Genomic DNA, 6,483 nt, shown 5'->3' with positions numbered 1-6,483 from the left:
ATTAATGCAAAGAAAAAAAGAAAAACAAAAAAATAAAATGACATGATGGATGTCTATCCTCTAACTCCCTTCCCTCCCCCTCCTCCTCCTCCTCTTCAGCCCCCAAGGACAGAACCCTGGCTGGGGTGAGGCGGCAGGCCAACCCTCTCAGAGGAGGTCAGCCACACTGAGGGGCCTCTCCTCAGGGGAGGTGTTGTAGAAAGTCTTGGTGTCTTGAAGTCTCTTGTCTTTGTCATCATGTTAATAGCCACCCCCTTACAGCCAAAGCATCCGTCCTGAACAAATCTGTGGATGAAGTGTTCCCTGGTAGTGGGAAGGTCATAGTCAATAACTAAAGACACTTGCTGCACCTGACCAGTGTAGCTCAGCTGGCTGAGCATCCTTCTTCAAGGAGAAAGGTCACTGGTTCAATTCCTGATCAGGGCACCTGCCTGGGTTGCGGGTTTGGTCCCTGGTCAGGGCATGTGCAGGGAGGTGACCAGTTGATGTTTCTCTCTCACAGTGATGTTTCTCTCCCTCTTTTTCTCTTTTCCCCTCTCTCTAAAAATAAATAAAGTCAAAAGAAAAAGAGAGAGAGAGTGAGAAAAAGGAAGGAAGGGAGGAAAAAGGAAGGAAGGAAGAAAGAAGAAAGAAAGAAAGAAAGAAAGAAAGAAAGAAAGAAAGAAAGAAAGAAAGAAAGAAAGAAAGAAAAGAAGGATCCATGCACATCAATGCCGCTACTCGAGCCAGAGCAGAGCTCCCTCAGGATTACGCTCGGTCCACAGCTCTGTGCCCCGCAGAGATGGTGGAGTCTCACACAAGTCACACAGAACATCCAGCTTCTCCTCCTCTCATTCCATGTTGATGTAGAATTGGCAGATACCCTACAGAGTCAACTCCTCCTTCTTGACAAGAATCCAAATGGGGTCCCTTGTGCACTTCCCGGTCACCTCATGCACATCGGGAGGCATTGTAGCTTGGAACGTGTCCGAGATCTGGTCCTTGAATCCACAGCTTAACATCTCATCAGCTCCACCAAGTACAAACATCTTGATGATTTTGGAAGACAGGTATCTGCAGTGAAGCATATCAAACACAAGGCCTGGGGATGTGATAATGGGGAGCTTCTGTTTGAAGCTTCTGCACCTCAGCTCATGCATTGGCGCCTCCAATGCAGGCATGGCAGGAGGCACCCACGTAATCTCCTAAAGCCACGACTGCCTCTGTGTCCTTGACACAGGAAGAATGGCTTGCTGCTGGGTGGCAGAGGGCTTCTCAAAATCACAGGCATAGATGCTGTGGGGGAGAGACTCCCAGCGGTTCATGCTTGAAGCTGTCAACAATCTCATTCCAGTTAGTCCTGAAAATGCCAGCAGCCTCCATTCCATTGGGGCCATTGTGTCTGGATCTGTTGGTTTAAAGTATGAGTGTGCTGAGTAAGACCTCTTAGAAATCCTAACAGCCGCTCCTTCTACCAGCAGCTGGCCTTGCACGATCCCATCTTCATTCCCTGACCCAACGCCCACCAGTTCAGGAAACCCTGACTCGCAGACATGACCCTTAGAAACTCGGGGGGGCCACTCCATTCTGGGGTGTTTGAGTTATTGCACGCTGGAGCTTTTAAGGGACAGTTCATGGTTTTATAATAAATTATTTTCTCTGGTTAAAAAAATTATGGAGAAGAATAATGAATCATGAAAGCTTAGGCAACACAAAAGAAATGATTGATAGATATGATCATATGAAAATTAAATACTTCAGAAGAGAAAAAGTAGTTAAAAGGTAAATGAAAGGTGGAGAGAAATATTGTAATTTATAAGACAGACAGGAATTAAACTCTTAGTATAAAATATTCCCAAATTAGTACAAAAAAAAAAAGACTCTGAAGGAGTATGTCTCCTCTCGTGGGTAACTGGACTAAACGGGCCACGGGAGGCTTGTGTCTGACTTGACTTCATGCCGCCCACAGAACCTCGCACGTAGTCAGTACTCAAATCGAATCTGTTGATTTCAGCTCTTTCTTTCTGTTGCAAAAATGTCTGCACCTCTTTCTGTTCCTCACCCTTGTGAACCATCCTCTCTCACTCAGAAATCTCATTAAAATGCTTCCTGTGCAGTTTGTGACTCACAGCTAGAGTGTGGCACAAACAATGCTGATTTCAGCAAGAATCCTCCCCAAAGCGTAGACTGGGTTCCTGCAATGCCCCGGGAGTGAGTCAAACCTAGACAATGTTTGCATCCGTACGGCACCTCTTCTTACGCCTTTAGTATGTATCTGGACCCGTATTTTTCTAATACTCTCCCAAGGACATGTTTCCATTGATCTTTAGAGAGAGAGGAAGGGGAGGCAGGGAGAGGCAGAGACATCGACGTGAGAGAGAAACACCAGTTGGCTGCCTCCGCATGCAGCCTGACCAGGAACCAACCTGCAGCCTCTTTCGGTGTAGGGGGTGATGCTCCGACCATCCAGGCACCCGGTCAGGCTATGGAGCTGTAGTTCGAAGTTTGTGCTCACAAGGGAGAGAGTGTGACAAGCGGCCTGGTCAAGAAGAAGGGGCACGGGCCGGGAGGTGTGGATTTAGTGCCAGACCTACTTGCCGCTTCTTATCTGCATGGCCAGACAGCCCCTTCCAGCTCCGGGCCCCAAATGCTCCCTCCGGAAAGTGAGTGGGGGTGAGGGGACCACGTGGTCCCACAGGCTCCTCCAGCTCTACCGTCTGAGGACTCAGCTCATTTTCTTCTTTTTATTGTGTGGACCCAAATAGCAGTTCATTTAACCTTATTTGAGAAGTTTTGAGTCCCTCGAGCACCCTTCTCAGATGTTAGAAACCATTGAAAGTAAAATAAAAAATGCTTTCAATTACTGAAGTTGCTTCTCCATTTCTGAGAAAGACTCAGTTCCACCCATTTGGAAGAAGTGAAATCGCCCAGAGTGAAATGACTAAGGAAGCAGTCATCACAGGTCGGGCTGCGGGCCTGGCCTGGGTCCCCGTGTGCCGCGGCTGTGCGTGTCACCCTGTAACCTGTGCCTATTGGCTTTCCAGGGACTCCATGTCTTCTGCTACCCCAAAGCACTGGCTCCTGACTCAGACGGAGTACGGCTGTGGGGTCACTCCAGGTCCTCCGGCCCTACAATATCCTTCTGTGTGTCCGCCGTGATGTCGAAAATCTCTAATGCTGGAACTTTCCCTTCGAGTTAAGGTCTTTGGCTGGGATTATTTTCCGTTTCCCAGCATGTCCGTCCCCCCCCCCCCCCCCCCGCCCTTGCCTTGTACATACATTCCCTTCTTCTGAGCTGGCCACAGGTGTGGGTGTGGGAGGCAGTGTGGGCCAAACATTGGATTTCACTTCCTCAGACACGTGCATGATTCAGGGATGGGCGTGATGCACTTGATGCTGGGACAGAGAGGGCTCCTGTGCCTAGATCGAAGCTACTAAGCTGCAGCGGTGTCCGTCTGAACTGCTGGCAGCCACATTCTTGTACTTGGAAAGAACCTGGCATTGGACGAGGCCAAGGAGAGGCTACAGGTATGAGAAATGGAGAGAGTAAAGGGCACCAAAGAAGCAAGAGGGAGATGCGCAAAGATGGGGGGAGTTAGAATGAGAGGGTGCGAGATTCACCTTGCAGCTTTCATTCCATCACCCCTCCTTAGATCTGGAAATTAGCTCACAATCTTCCCAGATACTTAAGTAAATAAGTCTTGTTTTTGCTTCAGACAATTTAAATTTGAAAGTGTCCTGAATAATGTATTAGTGTATCTCCAGAAAGCTCTTCTTAAATTGTGAATGCCTTATTCAGAAGGATGACACATGAAACCAGTAATGTCAATTAGCTGTGAATAACGCATAGAACATGGAAATTTTGACAAGGTCAAGCAAGGGCATTGCTAGAAAAGGAGATATGGCTAGAAAAATGGCGAACCCTGGTACATTGCTGGTGGGAACGTGAGATGGAGCAGCCCCAGGGAAAGCAGTGTGACCCTCCCTTAAAAAATCGAACAGAGTGACCTTATAACCCAGCAATTCCACTCCCAGGCACATGCATGTATACCTTAGAGAACCGAAAACATATGTTCACATAAAACCTGGACACGAATGTTCATGGCAGTACACTATGCATAATAACCAAAATAGGGAAACCACCCAATTTTCATTAATTGATGAATGAATCAGTAAAATATGGGGCATCCACGCAATGGAATATCATTCAACAATAGAAAGGAACGCAGCTCCCAGTCACTCAACAGCATGGCCAAACTTTGAAAATGTGACGCTAAGTGAGAGGAGGCCATCACAAAGGGCAGCATATTGCCCAAGTCCGTTTGTGTGAAGTGTGTGTAAAGGGCAGACAGAAGTAGGTGGACAGTTGCCAGGGCCTGGGGTAAAGGGACTGTATACATTAAAAGGGATGAATTCATGGTATGTGGATTACATCTCACTTTTTTAAAAAAAGGTTTCCCTTATTATCCTGGTTGTTCTCATCGTTCTCTTGTACCATGCAGAGCACATTCTGTGACTTCACTCTGCTTCACCCCCCTCTAGCTTAGGGGCCTGCACAACTGAGAACACTGGACGCTGCCCGGTATGGCTAAGAACTGCGGCTGACTTCCCTTTCCAAGGAGCTAGACCCTTTTTTGCTTGCTCAGTTATTTCTCTGGAGTAAAGGACCAGTCCTATCAACTCAAAGGGGGTAGGTAGCAGTGGACTGAAACTAATTCACGATTTTGTTTAAATTTACTTGTCAAGGACAGGAATATTCAATTTCACGCATGCTCCCAATTCTCTACACTGGGAGCAGATTTCCAGGAAGCAATTATGCAGAACAAAATGTAATGGGTAACAGGGGGTGCCTTGTGCATTATTCATAATCCGATAATGATTTTAACCCATTTTTAACATGACTTGCTATTGGTGTTAGCTTTTGGAAAGTTCCCAAAGTAAGCAACAGAGGCTTCCTTAGTTATGCTTATATAACCATAAACCTCCTGCCTTTCCCCAAACCACCTGAATAATTAAAATCCAAAGAGGCCTGGGATCCCGTTTCCTCCCCAAGTCTACACAGCACAGGGAAATGCTGCCTCACAGCCATCGCCTCCCTCACCCATCACTTCTGTCTTCTCTGAGAGGTGGTGAGGCTTAACACCCCTCAGAACCTGGCTCCCAGGGCCGGCTGGAGAAGACACAATGCGTGTTTGTGTTCGGTTGTTGGAATGAATGAGTGGATGAACAACCTAATAAATGGAAAAAAGAAATGAACAATGGCCCTGGCCAGGTATCTCAGTGGGTCGGAGCATTGACTTGATATGCTAAGGTTGGGGATGGTGGGTTTGATCCTCATCCAGGGCACATACAAGAATCAACTAAGGAATGTGTAAATAAGTAGAGCAACAAATCGACGTTTCTTTCTCTTCCTTCCTCTTTCTCTCTGAAAAATCAATCAAACAAACAAACAAACAAAACCCCCAAATGAACAAATGATGGTGGAAAGAGGGAGGTATTTATAGCAATGAAGATTTGGGTAAGGACTTTTGCTACTTCCTAAATGTCTGATTTGGCCGAGTGTCCTGCTCTGTTTTTTGTTTTTGTTTTTTAATCTGTAAAGTAGAGAAAATAATACCTGCCTTGCTGGGTTATTGGGAGAATTTGAGAACAGAGTAAGTATTCAATAAGCAATAGCTGTTTTCTTTCTAGCAGCAGTCCTATAATTTTCTCAGCTCTGGCAAATGACGACAGAGTTAGCCGAAGCTTTCTGAGGGGCGAAGGTTCCCCGACCCAGCTGTGTGACCTGGGGAGTTTTTTAAAATACAAGTTCTCAGAGTCTACTGCTGGAGATTCTGATTCAGTGGGAATGGCATGGACCAGAGGGTATATATTTTTTTAGGTTTTTTTTTTTTATCTTTAGAGGGGAAGGGAAGGAGAGAGGGAGAGAAATATCAATGTATGGTTGGCTCTCATGTGTCCCCTGACGGGAACTGACCTGCAACCCAAGCATGTGCCCTGACTGTGAATTGAACCGCGATACTCTGGTTTGCAGGCCCGTGCTCAATCCACTGAGCTACACCAGCCAGGGCTTAGTTTTTTTTTAATGTAGGTAAAATTTATGTACAGTGCAATGCACAGATTTTCAGAGCATAGCTGGGTGAATTTTGACACACGTACATATAGAAAATGTATCCATGGCCACAGAAAGTTAAATTCATTTCTGTCCTGTATAAACAATGACTGTTGTGATTCCTAGCCCCATAGATGAGTTTTGCCTGTTCTTGAATGTTGTATCAGTGCAATTACAAAGTATGTATTTTTTGTGTCCAGTTTCCTTTGCTTCTTATACTGTTTTTTTTATTCATCCATGTTGTCGCATGTATCATACAACAGTTCATCCATGGCTACCTCTCAGTTTGCTCCTTGATTGTCCAAGGGCCTGTCAGGGTTGTTTTGGCTCTTTGAATATAGTTGATGGAGATGTGTTTTCATCTATTACAGGAAAATACCAAGGAGTGGAGT

General features: G+C 46.0%; 1 pseudogene; it reads right to left on the bottom strand.

Moving 5' to 3' along the window:
- Nucleotides 1-716: 716 nt before the first annotated feature.
- Nucleotides 717-1,565, bottom strand: LOC119051124 (eukaryotic initiation factor 4A-I-like; annotated as a pseudogene).
- Nucleotides 1,566-6,483: the final 4,918 nt, after the last annotated feature.

Source organism: Artibeus jamaicensis, unplaced genomic scaffold, assembly GCF_021234435.1.
Source record: "Artibeus jamaicensis isolate MK-2021 breed Jamaican fruit bat unplaced genomic scaffold, CSHL_Jam_final contig_456, whole genome shotgun sequence".
NCBI classification, from domain to species: Eukaryota; Metazoa; Chordata; class Mammalia; order Chiroptera; family Phyllostomidae; genus Artibeus; species Artibeus jamaicensis.
Note: the sequence above shows the minus strand (reverse complement) of the source record. Positions and strands in the feature narration are given on the sequence as shown.